The sequence below is a fragment of the Hyla sarda genome, chromosome 3 (genome assembly GCF_029499605.1).
Source record: "Hyla sarda isolate aHylSar1 chromosome 3, aHylSar1.hap1, whole genome shotgun sequence".
Classification (NCBI taxonomy): Eukaryota; Metazoa; Chordata; class Amphibia; order Anura; family Hylidae; genus Hyla; species Hyla sarda.
The window spans coordinates 95930484-95947306 of record NC_079191.1 but is presented as its reverse complement, the minus strand read 5'-3'; the positions used below and the strand labels follow the sequence as shown (position 1 = coordinate 95947306).

Sequence of the window (16823 nt, the reverse complement as noted above, 5' to 3'; positions counted from 1 at the left end):
TTCCTTACGGCGATTCCTCTCTTCCAGGGTCAGGCGAGACCGATCCACTTGCATGGCCTCCTCGGCGAGAGGCCTAGGCGCAGATTGCAGTGGAGACTGTGGGAGAGGTGTCCAGAGATCTAAGTCTTTTTCCTGGCGGAGCTCTTGATGCCTCTCAGAAAAACGCATGTCAATGCGAGTGGCTAGATGAATGAGTTCATGCAGGTTAGCAGGAGTCTCTCGTGCGGCCAGAACATCTTTAATGTTGCTGGATAGGCCTTTTTTAAAGGTCGCGCAGAGAGCCTCATTATTCCAGGATAGTTCAGAAGCAAGAGTACGGAATTGTATGGCGTACTCGCCAACGGAAGAATTACCCTGGACCAGGTTCAGCAGGGCAGTCTCAGCAGAAGAGGCTCGGGCAGGTTCCTCAAAGACACTTCGAATTTCCGAGAAGAAGGAGTGTACCGAAGCAGTGACGGGGTCATTGCGGTCCCAGAGCGGTGTGGCCCATGATAGAGCTTTTCCAGACAGAAGGCTGACTACGAAAGCCACCTTAGACCTTTCAGTAGGAAACTGGTCCGACATCATCTCCATGTGCAGGGAACATTGCGAAAGAAAGCCGCGGCAAAACTTAGAGTTCCCATTAAATTTGTCCGGCAAGGACAGGCGGAGGCTAGGAGTGGCCACTCGCTGCGGAATGGGTGCAGGAGGTGGCGGAGGAGATGATTGCTGCTGCAGTTGCGACTGAAGTTGGTGCACAATGGTGGACATTTCCGACAGCTGGTGGGTTAGATGGGCGATCTGTTGGGATTGCTGGGCGACCACCGTGGTGAGATCAGAGATGGAATGCTGGGGAACCTCAGCGGGATCCATGGCCGGATCTACTGTCACGATGCCGGCTGGCAGGAGGTGGATCCTCTGTGCCAGAGAGGGATGGCGAGGACCGTGCTAGTGGACCGGTACTAAGACACTACTGGTTTTCACCAGAGCCCGCCGCAAAGCGGGATGGTCTTGCTGCGGCGGTAGTGACCAGGTCGTATCCACTAGCAACGGCTCACCTCTCTGGCTGCTGAAGATAGGCGAGGTACAAGGGAGTAGGCAGAAGCAAAGTCGGACGTAGCAGAAGGTCGGGGGCAGGCGGCAAGGTTCGTAGTCAGGGGAGATAGCAGTAGTTCTGGTACACAGGGTATAAACACACAAAAACGCTTTCACTAGGCACAAGGGCAACAAGATCCGGCAAGGGAGTGCAAGGGAGGAGACTAGATATAGCCAGGGAACAGGTGGGAGACAATTAAGCTAATTGGGCCAGGCACCAATCATTGGTGCACTGGCCCTTTAAGTCTCAGGGAGCTGGCGCGCGCGCGCCCTAGAGAGCGGAGCCGCGCGCGCCAGCACATGACAGCAGGGGACGGGAACGGGTAAGTGACCTGGGATGCGATTCGCGAGCGGGCGCGTCCCGCTGTGCGAATCGCATCCCCAACGGCCATGACAGAGCAGCGCTCCCGGTCAGCGGGAGTGACCGGGGAGCTGCAGGAAGAAAGACGCCGTGAGCGCTCCGGGGAGGAGCGGGGGCCCGGAGCGCTAGGCGTAACATCAATTTTGTCGCACAATGATTTTTTTCCCCGTTTCACCGTAGATTTTTGGGCAACATGACGTCATTACAAAGTAGAATTGGTGGCGCAAAAAATAAGCAATCATATGGATTTTTAGGTGCAAAATTGAAAGAGTTATAATTTTTTAAAGGCAAGGAGCAAAAAACGAAAAGGCAAAAACGGAAAAAAACCCGGTCCTGAAGGGGTTAAACAAAAAGGCTAATTCAAGTGCAATCAAAAAATATAAGGTACATGTTCATACATAGAAAATGGAAAACAGAATATTGTATGTGCGGCAACAGGGGAGATAATCCCCATAAAAACTCATTTAAATTGTGCCAGTAATTTCGTAGTATATGTGTTGGAGTGTCCGTGCGGTACCCAGTATGTGGGACGCACGTCCCAAACGCTTCGTAAACGTATAAATTCTCATAGGTTTAATATAAAACATAAATATCCGAAACATAGTGTATCTCTGCATTTTGCCGTGCACCATAATGCAGATTCTGAGTTGCTAGGGGTTACGCCTGTAGAGCAAATAACAGAAGGGCTCCGGCGATTCACTACTTAGATGCAAAAGAGAAAGCTTTTATATTTTTAAATTGAATACGTTATTCCCGAACGGCTTTAATGAGAGTATCGAACGCCCTTAAATATTCGCAGATACATATTATGAAAAATAAGCATATGAATAGTTTTTCTAAATTAATTATATTAAATGTCAGGTGTTGGTGTGGCCCAATAGGAATTTGCATCCAGGTCAATTCAGAGTATATCAGAAAGTTCCCATGTTTAGTTAAGCATATCCCTGAGGAAGGGGAATAATCCTCGCAACGCGTCGGTGGTTTTGTACTAGTACTTTATTTTATCCTATGTATGTTTTAGTTTAATAAATTTCCATTAATAAGAAAAAAGAACTCCTGGTTTTTCGGCTGCATCCGAAGCTTCCAAACAACACCTTCGAACTGGAAAGAAAAGACACGAGAACGCCCGGTCCCATATGTGGTGTTCAGACTGGTCGTTAGAAGGCATGCAGGATTGAGGAGGGTGTGGGGACGCAAGAACCCTCCTCAGTGAAATAGGTGCACGTTAATGATTGTACTATATTAATGCACCTTAGTATCGACCATGTCCACTCTCCTTTTTTGATTTTTTTCGTTTTTTCCAAAGATATTGAAATTGAAATTGAGGATTTGAAATAAAAATTTTAACTCCCAAGTTTTAGTGCCCGGGCCCGGAATGTGGCTACAAAAGACCAATTTTAACAAGGAGTCACGTGTCACATGGCGTCACAATGACAGAGCCTGGAGATGGCATCAGTATGAGGAGACCAAATAGTTGCTGAATGACACAGCCTAGAGTTGGCTGAAACATGAGGAGACCAAATTTAAAGTAAGATTTTTAAATTGAAATTGAGGATTTTTAAAATTAAGTTGTAGTGTCCCGCGCCCTGGCTTGTGGGCACACAGGACCAAATTTAACAAGGAGTCACATGGCAGCACAATGAGAGAGCCTTGAGGTGGCAGCAGCAGCATGAGGGCCATGCTAACTGAGGGTTGAGTCTGAGGAACCCACCGACTGTTGACTGGGGGTGTCGGATGTCACTTGGGATGAAGTGGATGACCGAGTGAACCGATCAATCACGGCTCCTCGGTTGCTGGTCAAGACACAACTGCTAGCTGAAACCGGGAGCTCAGACCTCTCTCTGCAACTCCGAATGCCACATGCCCCTACTCTGCTGCGACCTCTGCCTGCACCTGATTAATTTAGGCCTCTGCCACTCCACTGTGCATGTCCTGGCACTACTCTGCCTGACATACTTATTGCGTATATGAGGGGAGGAAAATACGCTTCACTACGCTTAAAGGGGTATTCCGGGCAAAATTTTTTTATCCCCTATCCAAAGGAAAGGGGATAAGATGTCTGATTGTGGGGTGCCCGCTGCTTGGACCCCCTGCGATCTCCCTGCAGCATCCACATTCTATGCGGGAGCTGCGTCTCCAGTTTCGGAAACCTGGGGACATGACGTCATGCTAGACATGAATGGAGGGGGTGTGGTGTGACATTACGTCCCCAGTCCCGGAAATCCAGAGGTTTCTGAAACTGGAGACGCAGCTCCCTACAGCAGCAGGTGTGTACTATTGGCTGTGCTTTCACAGTATTTAGACCCTTGACAGACTAACAGGTACAAAATAGTACACTACTTAGATGTAGGTATGTGGTATGCACTTATGAGGGCAGAAAAATTTGCTATTGTACGCTTCAAAAATTATTTGAGTAAAACACCAGCCGGTGATTATTTTTGGTTGTCCTTTCACAGCATGTAGGCCCTTGACAGATTGACAGGCACAACATAATACACCACTTAGATTTAGTTATGTGGTATGCACGTATGAGGGCAGAAAAATGCGGTACAGTACGCTTAAAAAACTTATTTTATTAAAACACCAGCCGGTGATTACTGTTGCCTGGACTTTCACAATATTTAGGCCCTTGACAGATTAACAGGAACAAAATAGTACACTACTTAGATGTACATATGTGGTATGAACTTATGAGGGCAGAAAAATGCGCTCCAGTACGCTTAATAAACGTATTGGAGTAAAACACCAGCCGGTGATTACTTTTGGCTGTCCTTTCACAGTATCTAGGCCCTTGACAGATAAGCAGGTACAAAATAGTACACTACTTAGATGTAGGTATGTGGTATGAACTTATGAGGGCCAGAAAATGCGCTACTGTACGCTTCAAAAATAATTTGAGTAAAACATCAGCCGGTGATTACTTTTGGCTGTCCTTTCACAGTATGTAGGCCATTGACAGATTAACACTCACAAAATAGTACACCACTTAGATGTAGGTATTTGGTATGCACTTATGAGGGCAGAAAAATGCGCTACTGTACATAAAAAAAAACGTAATTTAGCAAAACACCAGCTGGTGATTATTTTGCCTGGACTTTCACAGTATCTAGGCCCTTGACCAATTAACAGGTACAAAAAAGTACACTACTTAGATGTACGTATGTGGTATGCACTTATGAGGGCAGAAAAATGCGGTACAGTATGCTTAACTAAAACATATTTTTGCATATCACCAGCAGTACACAACAGTGCTACAGCACAAAAAACCTGTGTACTAAACGCAAAATTGCACTCTGTCAAAGACTATTAGGAATGGACTGCTGGGTATTATAACTTCTACAGACTAGTATAACCAGCAGATGAGTTGTTGTGGAACAAAGAAAATTATTCCTGCCTCCTCTGCTAAGGTTTATGAAGTTGAGGCAGCTTGTTGAAATGTATGAGGCAACACACAGCTCTCTGCCCCTCTCTCTAATACAATGCTGAAGAAAGTAACTGGGAGGTTTATGGCTGCAGTAAAAAATCCTTTTCAGTGAAAAAAACAATGCTCTCTGTCCACCAGAATGCTGATGTGACTAGGATGTGAAACGCTGCTGGAGTGAGCTTTTCTGTGTAACACACATACACAGCGATGTCTGTCCTATCTGTATGCAGTGCAATGAATGATATGATGAGCCGCAACATAGCTGCCGAATAGATAGGGCTGTGACATCACAGGGGTGACTGGCTGCTGATAGGCTGCATCATGCATGTGATTCAGGGTCATCCTACTTCCCTTCCCGCCTTGCCTTCCCGCCTTCCCTGCCCCATTTACTGACATGTGGATCTGCCATTTTAGATGCCATGGAGCCTGGACTGCAGTAAATGGAGTTTAATGAAGCGATTTGTGCGATAGAATCGGGGCACTATTCGCATTAGTTGTGAATCGAATATTTTATTAAATTTGTAACGAATTCGGGTTCGTCAGCTTCAATTTGCTCTTCTCTAGAACCCAACATTCCACTTCTGAAATTCACCTAAATCCCTGTGAAAGTGCTAGTGTCCTTATTAGATAACTTGTCATTTAATGACAGCTGTCTGTCCCCAGTGCTGGAGGCAGGAGGTTTAGATAACTATATAACACTTCTCAACTACTGCAGTATGGTAGGCAAATAAGTGAAGTAAGAAGGGAGCTCCCCTCCTCCAGTAAATTGGTTTCCCAGCCCCCCTCCTAGTGGGGGAAACTATCTATTTACTAGGGCACCTACTGTACTTACTTACTGGGAGACCTACCTACCTACTGTGTTAAAGCGTGCCTGTCAAATCCCACCAAAAAATAAAATAATAGTATGTTACTTAGTACCTAATCCCGACCATCTACATCTAGTTTTTAAGTCTATATTACCTATATTTATTTTATAAAAAATACCTCTTTTCATTAGCTCACAGTGTTAGAAATCCTCTCAAGGGAAGGGGTTGTGTCCCTCCTTTTGTCCATGACTCAGGGACAAGCCTGATGCTGTTGCAGGACTGGTTAGTGTCCCAGTAGGTATGGGGACACCTAGTGGTGGGATTTTCATGCGCCATTTTCTTTTACAAAAAGTCTTCAATTTTCATCAGTAACAACATATAAAAAGTTTTGGGATCTGACAGTACCCATTTAACCGCTTAAGGACCAAGGGCGTACAGGTACGCCTTTGCTCCCTGTACTTAAGGACCAAGGGCGTACCTGTACGCCCGTGGGAATTTCGGTCCCCGCCGCGCGTCGGGCGGGGATCGCGCCAGGGTGACTGCTGATATCTATCAGCAGGCACCCCGCGCAAATGCCCAGGGGGGTCATTAGACCCCCCCATGTCGGCGATCGGCGCAAATCGCAAGTGAATTCACACTTGCGATTTGCGCCGATTCCGGGTCATACGGGTCTATGGTGACCCGGTGACCCGGAATAGAAGGGGGATCGTGGGTGTCCTAGACACCCACGATCCCCCTGTAGCGATAGGAGTGAGGTGGCAGGGTTGCCACCCCTCCTATCTCTGCTATTGGTGGTCTAGAAGCGACCACCAATAGCAGATCGGGGGCGGAGGGGTTTACTTTCGGTTTCCCCGTCCTGCCCTCCCACAATAGGCGGGGCAGGACGGGGAAACCGACAGGGACCGGCGCCGAAGATCCACTTACCCATCGGCGACGGCAGCGGCGACGATCAGCGGCGGCAGCGGGCGACGATCGGCGGAAGAAGAGGACCGCGGCGCAGCTCCCTGGATCCAACGGAAGCCGGTGAGTTACTTAGCAACATCTGGAGGTCTACAGTCTGAGACCACTATAGTGGTCTCTAAACTGTAACCCTCCAGATGTTGCAAAATTACAACTCCCAGCATGCCCAGAGAGCTGTTTAGGCTTGCTGGGAGTTGCAGTTTTGCAACAGCTGGAGGTCTACAGTTTGAGACCACTGCAAAGTGATCTCTATACTGTGCACCTCCAGATCTTGCAAAACTACAACTCCCAGCATGCCCAGACAGCAGTTTGCTGTCTGGGCATGCTGGGAGTTGTAGTTTTGCAACATCTGGAGGTCCACAGTTTGGAAACCACTATGCAGTGGTCTCTAAACTATAGCTCTACAGATGTTGCAAAACTGCAACTCCCAGCAAGCCTAAACAGCAAACAGCTGTCTCTGCATGCTGGGAGTTGTAGTTGCGATCCCTCCAGCTGTTGCATAACTACATCTCCCAGCATGCCTTTCGGCGATCAGTACATGCTGGGAGTTGAAGTTTTGCAACAGCTGGAGGCACACTGGTTGGAAAATACTGAGTTAGGTAACAGAACCTAACTGAAGGTTTTCCAACTCGGGAGAAATTGCGTTACTAATTTTGGGGGCTTTTTTTCCTTTTACCCCTTATGAAAAAGAAAAGTTGGGGTCTACACCAGCCTGTTAGTGTAAAAAAAATTTTTTTTTTACACTAACATGCTGGTGTTGTCCTTTACTTTTTATTTTCACGGGAGGTAAAAGGAAAAAAAAAGACACCCAAAATTTGTAACGCAATTTCTCCTGAGTACGGAGATACCCCATATGTGGGCGTAAAATGCTCTGCGGACGCACAACAAGGCTCAGGAGTGAGAGCACACCATGTACATTTGAGGCCTAAATTGGTGATTTGCACAGGGGTGGCTGATTTTATAGTGGTTCTGACATAAACACAAAACAATAAATACAGACATGTGACCCCATTTTGGAAACGACACCCCTCACGGAACGTAAGGAGGGGTATAGTGAGCCATAACACCCCACAGGTGTTTGACAAATTTTCATTAAAGTTGGATGGGAAAGTGAAAAAAAAAAAAATTTCACTAAAATGCTGGTGTCACCCTAAATTTTTCATTTTCACAAGGGAAAATAAAAAAAAGCCCCACAAAATTTGTAACCCAATTTCTTCTGAGTAAGAGCATACCCCATATGTGAATGTAAAGTGCTCTATGGGTGCACTACAATGCTCAGAAGAGAAGGAGCGCCATTGGGATTTTGAAGAGAAAATTTGTCTGGAATTGAAGGCCACTTGTGTTTACAAAGCCCCCATGGTACCAGAACAATGGACCCCCCCCCATATGTGACCCCATTTTGGAAACTACACCCCTCATGTAATGTAATAAGGGGCGCAGTGAGCATTTACGCCCCACAGGTGTCTGACAGATTTTTGGAACAGTGATCCGTGAAAATGAAAAATGTAATTTTCCATTTGCACAGCCCACTGTCCCAAAGATCTGTCAAACGCCAGTGGGGTGTAAATGCTCACTGCACCACTTATTAAATTCTGTGAGGGGTGTAGTTTCCAAAATGGGGTCACATGTGGGGGGGGTCCACTGTTCTGGCACCACGGGGGGGCTTTGTAAATGCACATGGCCCCTGACTACCATTCCAAACGAATTCTCTTTCCAAAAGCTCAATGGTGCGCCTCCTCTTCTGAGCATTGTAGTTCGCACGTAGTGCACTTCAGGTCCACTTATGGGGTACCTCCATACTCAGAAGAGATGGGGTTACAAATTTTGCGGGGTATTTTCTGCTATTAACCCTTGCAAAAATGTGAAATTTGGGGGGAAACACACATTTTAGTGAAAAAAATATATATATTTTTTTACATATGCAAAAGTCGTGAAACCCGTGTGGGGTATTAAGGCTCACTTTATTCCTTGTTACGTTCCTCAAGGGGTCTAGTTTCCAAAATGGTATGCCATGTGTTTTTTTTGGGCTGTTCTGGCACCATAGGGGCTTCCTAAATGCGACATGCCCCCCGAGCAAAATTTGCTCTCAAAAAGTCAAATATCACTCCTTCTCTTCGGAGCATTGTAGTTCGCCCGTAATACACTTCATGCCAACTTATTGGGTACCTCCATACTCAGAAGAGATGGGGTTACAAATTTTGGGGGGTATTTTCTGCTATTAACCCTTGAAAAAATGTGAAATTTGGGGGGAAACACACATTTTAGTGAAAAAAAAATTTTTTTTTACATATCCAAAAGTCGTGAAACACCTGTGGGGTATTAAGGCTCACTTTATTCCTTGTTACGTTCCCCAAGGGGTCTAGTTTCCAAAATGGTATGCCATGTGGGTTATTTTTGCTGTTCTGGCACCATAGGGGCTTCCTAAATGCAACATGCCCCCCAAAAACCATTTCTGAAAAACGTACTCTCCAAAATCCCCTTGTCGCTCCTTCGCTTCTGAGCCCTCTACTGCGCCCGCCGAACACTTTACATAGACATATGAGGTATGTGCTTACTCTAGAGAAATTGGGCTACAAATATAAGTATACATTTTCTCCTTTTACCCCTTGTAAAAATTCAAAAATTGGGTTTACAAGAACATGCGAGTGTAAAAAATAAAGATTGTGAATTTTCTCCTTCACTTTTCTCCTATTCCTGTGAAACAGCTAAAGGGTTAAAACACTTACTGATTGTCATTTTGAATACTTTGGGGGGTGTAGTTTTTATAATGGGGTCATTTGTGGGGTATTTCTAATGGGAAGACCCTTCAAATCCACTTCAAACCTGAACTGGTCTCTGAAAAAAAGCGAGGTTCAAAATTTTGTGAAAAATTGGAAAATTGCTGCTGAACTTTGAAGCCCTTTGGTGTCTTCCAAAAGTAAAAACACGTCAATTTTATGATGCAAACATAAAGTAAACATATTGGAAATGTGAATAAAATAAAAAAATATTTTGAATATCAATATCACCAAGAAAGGATGCAAGTTACCACAAAATTTTACCACTATGTTAAAGTAGAATATGTCACGAAAAAACAATCTCGGAATCAGATTGATAACTAAAAGCATTCCAGAGTTATTAATGTTTAAAGTGACAGTGGTCAGATGTGCAAAAAACGCTCTGGTCCTAAGGTGTAAAATGGCCTGGTCCTTAAGGGGTTAAGGGGTTAAAGCATACCTGTCAGATCACACAAAAAAAAAAAAACTGTTATATGTTACTCAGTACCTCATCCTGATCATGTACATGTAATTTTTATGTTTCTATCACCCATATTTCACAAAAAGAAAATATAGCAAATTATAGTTGCTCAATGTCTTTTCCATCTTGTCAAAGGGAGGGGGCGTGTCCATCTATTGCCTACACAGTAATGACTCCTCCCCCTCCCTCACTCTGCCTACAGCTTTTGCAAAATTACAAATGCCAGCATGCCCAGACATCCTTTGACTTTCTAGGCATGCTTAGAGTTGTAGTTTTACAACAGCTGGAGGCACATGTTTGGTAAAACTCTGTTTTAAAGCAGTTTTGCTGCAACCTGTGTCCCTCCTGCAGCCTTGTCAATCAGTCATCTCTTGTCCATGACCCTTGGACACAATCATGCTGCTGTGGAACTCATCAGTGTCCCAGGAGGTATGGGGACCCCTAGTGGTGTAATTTTCGGAGGCAGTTTTCTTTAATAAAATGTGATTTCTTTTTTTTAGAAGTATATTAGAAAAACTATTGTTTCACCAAGATGTAAAACATCTTTTTTTTTATATTTGACAGTGCCCATTTAAGGATGAACACAGATCCAGGGAGCATAGGATAATAAAACTTCTTCTTTATTGCATAATACATGGTAAAATAATATCCCTTTTCTCACAGTCATCTACAGAACAGAAGAACAGTGCTAAGATAATCTTTCTGCCACTACCCACCTAATGGAGGGATCTACCTACCGGGGGCCCAACCTACTTACTGAGTGAAGCTAACAAATTAATGCAAGGACCTACCTACCTACTGGTGGGATTTACCTAGTAGCAACATACCTACCTACCTAATTAAGGGCCTAACTTCATAGTGACAGACCTACATACTTGGGGATTAACCGACCTACTTAATGGGGGACGTACCTACTTAAAGAGGTCCTACCAACCTAATGGGGTGAGCTACCTACCTACTGTCCTACCTTGAATAGAGATTATGAAGGAGATTTATCAAAACTTATGCAGAGGAAAATCCGCCCAGTTGCCCATAGCAACCAATCAGATCACTTCTTTCATTTTTTTAAAAGGCCTCTGCAAAATGAAAAAAAAAAAAACAATCCGTTTGGTTGCTATGGGCAACTGGGCAACTTTTCCTTTGCAAAAGTTTTGATAAATCCAGGCATGCTGTCTCGGCATGTAGGGAGTTGTAGTTTTGCAACAGCTGGAGGCACCCTAGCTGGGAAACACTTGTATTCAGTATACGGTTGTGAAACCACCAAGAGAGTTCTGTCATGTAAAGTCATCTTGACTTGGAGCATATTATATTGAATCAATGTTTTCTTTCTGCATAATTGGCCTACCCGTCACCTTCCACCTGGCCTATGCTTACATAAACATTCTTGATATTCAAATAGCATACCTCCCATTTTTTGCTGAGAGCAAAGAGGGACAAGCCACACCCCCTAACCACACCCAGCCACACCCCATAACCACACCCGGCCACACACCCTAACCGCAACCTCCTTCTCTCAGACACTCCCCAAACAACTCCCTTAGCCACGCCCCTAACCACGCCTGCACATGCAGAATGGGAATACCCATTTATCAACAATAATGGCCCTCATTTACTAAGAAAATCGGGTTGTAAGTCTATGTTGCTTTCTTACCCGACTGCTTTTTCCCCCTGGTATTTATTATTATGTCGCATCCTGTTTGTCGCTCGTGGGTTTTGTAGGTTTTGGTTTCCAACTCCTCTGAGCTGTCGGGAAAAAATCCACAACAATTCAACAAATTCGGGTTGGAAACCTTAATAAATACGTGGGAAAGCTCAGAAATGTCGGGTAACGCCCCTTTTTCGGGTTTGGGAGAATACACATCGGGTCCGTCGGGAAAAAATGTCGCATAGTGTCGCAGACTGGCGCACGATGTCTGCGACATGGCGCAGACAAAGATGCGACAAAAAACCCTGACAAAAGAGGTCGGGTTTAGAATAGTAAATGAGGGCCAATGTTGTCAGTTTGTCATCTGAGGTTAGCAGGACCTTCTGCCTCCTTGCTGTCTGATCTGTCCTCTGACTCCAGGAGGACTCAGCAGGCTGGAGCAGCAGGGCACCAATATCCAGGGCCGGATTATCGTTGGAGCTTTTGGAGCTCATGCTCCAGGCCTCACATGGCCAGGAAAGAAATGGGGCCCCGCTCCCTCTGCATCATGCAAGTCCTGGTCGGCAGTCACTTAAAATCAGGGATCTCTACACAGAACATAATGGCAGTGACTTCCTGATCAGGACCTGCTTTTTACCTTCTGAATGCTGGAGGGGATGATTTCTTTGAAGACCTGTGGTGATGTCACAATCATGTGACTTGAAGGCAGAGCTAAAGTTCCCGGGACAGCCAGGAGAGTAGTGTGGTGAGTTCTTCCTGTAATCTGTTGGTGGAAAGTCACTGTATACAGCAGTGCTTCCTAACCAGGGTGCCTTCAGCTGTTGCAAAATTACAACTCCCAGCATGCTAGAGGCACCCTGGTTGGAAGACACTAATATACAGTATGTATATATATATATATATATATGAGAGCTCCAGAGCTGCATTCACTCTTCTGCTGGTGGAGTCACTGTGTACATCAGTGTTTCCTAACCAAGGTCCCACCAAGGGTTGCACAACTACAACTCCCAGCATGCCTGGACAGCCAAAGGCTGTCAAAGGCTGTTTAGGCATCCTGGGAGTTGTAGTGTTGCAACATCTGGAGGCTGGTGAGGCCACTATGTACATACATTACATTATTTATCCTGTTCTGATCCTAAGTTATATCATGTATTATACTCCAGAGATGTACTCACTATTCTGCTGGTGGGGTCACTATGTGCATACATTACATTACTTATCCTGTACTGATCCTGAGTTATATCCTGTATTATACTCCAGAGATGTACTCACTATTCTGCTGGTGTGGTCACTATGTACATACATTACATTACTTATCCTGTTCTGATCCTGAGTTATATCCTGTATTATACTCCAGAGCTGTACTCACTATTCTGCTGGCGAAGTCACTGTGTACATACATTACATTACTTATCCTGTACTGATCTTAAGTTATAGCCTGTATTATACTCCAGAGCTGTACTCTCTATTCTGCTGGTGAGGTCACTGTGTACACACATTACATTACTTATCCTGTACTGATCCTGAGTTATATCCTGTATTATACTCCAGAGCTGTACTCACTATTCTGCTGGCGAGGTCACTGTGTACACACATTGCATTACTTGTTGGGGGTTGATGTCAGTGAGCACTTAGCGGTGATGTTTGGGTGGGGGGAGGGGAGATTAGGAGACGACAGTGAATGGGATAAATGTAAAAAAAAATACCAAAGTCTAGAATTGCTACTTTTTGGTCACATCATATACCATTAAAAAAAATTAATTTTCTCACAAAAAGTGGTAAAATATAACAAAACCTACATTAATTGGGTTTCGTTGTAATCATATGGACCTACAGAATGAAGATAATGTATAATTTTAACCATAAAATATATTTTGTAGAAACAAACCCACACCCCCAAAAACTTAGCAAAATTGCGTTATTTTGCTATATTTTCTTTATGAATTGAAAAATGTATTTATTGTATGTGGGCAGGGCATTTATATGGGTGTGGGTGCATGAGTTGTCAGTCCATCCCTGCTAGCCGTCAACAAGTCTCAGTGGGAGGGGGGGACTGGCTTAGGGGGATTGTTTGGGGCCCCATCATACTGAAGTGCTACGTCTTCCAGGCAGCCTGAATCTTGCCCTGCCGATATCACTGATCAATGCTGAGCCAAAGCTTAGCATTGAACAGTGTATTCAATCGAAAGATTGAATGGTATAGCCCCCATGTGGGACTAAAAATAAATAAAATAAAAATATATAGTGTTAAAAAAAAAGTTTATAAAAGTGAATTAACCCCTATCCTATTAAAAGATTGAATTCACCTCCCTTTTCCCATTTTTAAAACAAAATAATGTAATAAAAAATAAAAATAATCATATGTGGTACCACCACATGCGTAAATATCAGAACTATTAAAATATTAGGTCAGCTAAACAGCACGGTCGATGGCGTACACATTAAAAATACCAAAGTCCAAAATTGCCAATTTTTGGTCATTTCATATACCATAAATAAATTAATAAAAAGCAATCAAAAAGTCTCATCAAAATAAAAATGGTGCAGATAAAAACTACAGATCATGGCGTAAAAAATGAGCCCTCACATAACCCTGTGTGCGGAAAAATAAAAAGTTATAGTTTTGATTTTAAACATACTAATTTTGGTGCATGTAATTATACTTTAACCACTTGGGGACTCAGGGTTTTTCCATTTTTGCACTTTCGTTTTTTCCTCCTCACCTTTTAAAAATCATAACCCTTTCAATCTTGCAAGCAAAATCTTGGGAAACAAAAAAAAAAAAATCATTGTGCGACAAAATTGAAGAAAAAACACCATTTTGTAACTTTTGGGGGCTTCCGTTTCTACGCAATACATTTTTTTTATTAAAAATGACACCTTATCTTTATTCTGTAGGTCCATACGATTAAAATGATACCCTACTTATATAGGTTTTATTTTGTATTACATCTGAAAAAAATCATAACTACATGCAGGAAAATTTATACATTTAAAATTGTAATTTTCTGACCCCTATAACTTGGTATGGGGCTAATTTTTTGCACCGTGATTTTTCGTTTTTATTGGTACCATTTTTGTTTTGCTCTGGCTTTTTGATTGCTTTTTATTCATTTTCTTTATGGTATAAAAAGTAACCAAAAATACGCAATTTCGGACTTTGGAATTTTGTTTGTGCGTACGCCATTGACCATGCGGTTTAATTAATGATACATTTTTATAGTTCAGACATTTACGCATGCCGCCATACTACATATGTTTATATTTATTTTTATTTACATGTTTTTTTTTTATGGGAAAAGGGGGGTGATTTGAACTTTCATTAGGGAAGGGGTTAAATCACATTTATTAACTCTTTTTTTACACTTTTTTCTTTGCAAAGCTATAGCCCCCATAGGGGGCTATAACATGCAATACATTGATTGCCAGCACTGTTCAGTGCAAAGCCATTGCATTGCATTGATCAGTGTCATCGGCGGTCGATTGCTCAAGCCTGGATCTTAGGCTTGAAGCAATCAATTGCCGATCGGACGCGCCGGAGGCAGGTAACAGACCCTCTGCTTGTGTCCTAGCTGAGCAGAACACCGCGGTTTCACTGCGGTAGTTCCGATCAGCCCGACTGAGCTGCTGGGAATGTTTTATTTTACAGTTGAGAAGCGGCGATCAACTTTGAATGCCGCGTCTAATGGGTTAATAGCGCGCGTCACCGGGATCTGTGACATGCGCTATTAGCCCCGGATCCAGGCTACCGCTAGACACCGGGACCGACCTGATATGGCGTGGGGTCACAGCGTGACGCTGCGCTATATTGCGGGAGCGGGACCCAGGACGTACAGGTATGCCCTGGGTCCCCAAAAGGTTAAGTAATAAAATAAAACCTAAATAAATTGGGTATCTTTGTAATCGTATGACCCTACAGAATAAGGAAAAGGTGTAATTTTTACCGAAAAGTGCACTGCATAGAAACGGAAGCCCCCATAAGTAAAAAAAAAAATGGTGTGTTTTTTTTTTTTGTATTTCACCCCACAATGTTTTGTTTTTTTTCTGCAGATTTTGGTATAAAATAAGTGATGCCATTACTAAGTACAATTGGTTATGCAAAAACAAGCCCTTATATGGGTCTGTAGGTGCAAAATTGAAAGCGTTATGATTTTTGGAAGAGAAGGAGGACAAAACTGAAAGTGCAAAAACAAAAATTGGCCTTGTCCATAAATGGGTACTCTGCCCCTAGACATCTTATCCCCCATCCAGCAATCTCTGCAGCACCCGGTGTACGTTTAGGCATTCATTTAGGCTTGTGATGTCACGGCCATGCCCCCTTATGCTCATGAGCTGAGCAGCCATCACGCCCCCTTCCATAGACTTGCATTGTGGGAGCATGATGGCTGCTCAGCTCGTGAGCACGCTTCAAACAGCGGTAATGGGACCAGGTACACCCTCGGTCCTTAAAGGGGTACTCTGCCGGAAAACATCTTATGCCCTATCCAAGGGGATAAGATGTCTTATGGCGGGGGTCCCACCACCGTTAAACCCCACAATCTCTGCTGTGGCACCTCAGTCATCCGGTGCACAGAGCGAACTCCTCTCTGTGCCAGATGACTGGTGACCACAGCCACCTGGTACATACTAGCTGTCACGCCCCTCCCATAGACATGAATGGAGGGGGCGTGACGTGACATCACAAACACAGAAGCTCCAAGCTTCCATGTTCCGGACACCGCCACTGCCGGCCTGTAGATTGCGGGGGTCCCCAGTGCCGAAACCCCATGATCAGACATTTTATCCCCTATCCTTTGGATAGGGGATAAGATGTTTTTTGTCGGAGTACCCCTTTAAGCACCAAAGACCAAGGGCTTACCGGTATGCCCTTGGTCCTTAAGGTGTTAAAATATGTTGTAGGATATAACTTATTTTTGTGATTGTGGTGGGGGGTTACGTTTGGCAGATAAATGAGGATTTGCACTTCAGCTGAGAAAAACTCCTACAACTGAAAATGAGCCTGTAAGGCCGTGTTCACACTGCAGAATTTCTGCATGGAATGCAAGAATTTTCATGCAGAATTCAGTGCAGAAATTCTTCCGTGGGAACCTGGCCTTAGGTCGCGTTCACATGACGGAAATTCCACTCGGAATTCTGCCTAAATGTATTGCCATTTAACTTTAATGGGATTCTGCAAGGATATTCACACAGAAGAATTTCTATAGTGGGAGTTCCATTGCTGAAATCCTGCATTCAGCGGTCCGGAAAAAGTCTGGTCTTATGTTTTTCCGGACTTCGGCTGCGGAATCCCATTGAAGCCAATGGGGCTTGATTTTT

At 44.0% G+C, this 16823-nt stretch overlaps 2 protein-coding genes across 6 annotated transcripts in view; one reads left to right on the top strand and one right to left on the bottom strand.

The window, feature by feature from the left end:
• The window catches only part of KIF1A (kinesin family member 1A), a 331661-nt gene that overhangs the window by 235977 nt on the left and 78861 nt on the right, over positions 1 to 16823 (bottom strand). The gene's annotated exons all lie outside the window — the stretch shown is intronic.
• The window catches only part of LOC130361554 (allantoinase, mitochondrial-like), a 105604-nt gene that overhangs the window by 12266 nt on the left and 76515 nt on the right, over positions 1 to 16823 (top strand). The window contains exon 2 of one of the 3 annotated variants that reach the window (XM_056564698.1): positions 10427 to 10499. The gene's annotated coding sequence lies outside the window, so the exon portion shown is untranslated. Of the gene's footprint in view, positions 1 to 2523; positions 2654 to 10426; positions 10500 to 10726; positions 10805 to 16823 lie in introns of those variants that run through there. The other 2 variants (XM_056564699.1, XM_056564701.1) reach the window with 2 other exon arrangements.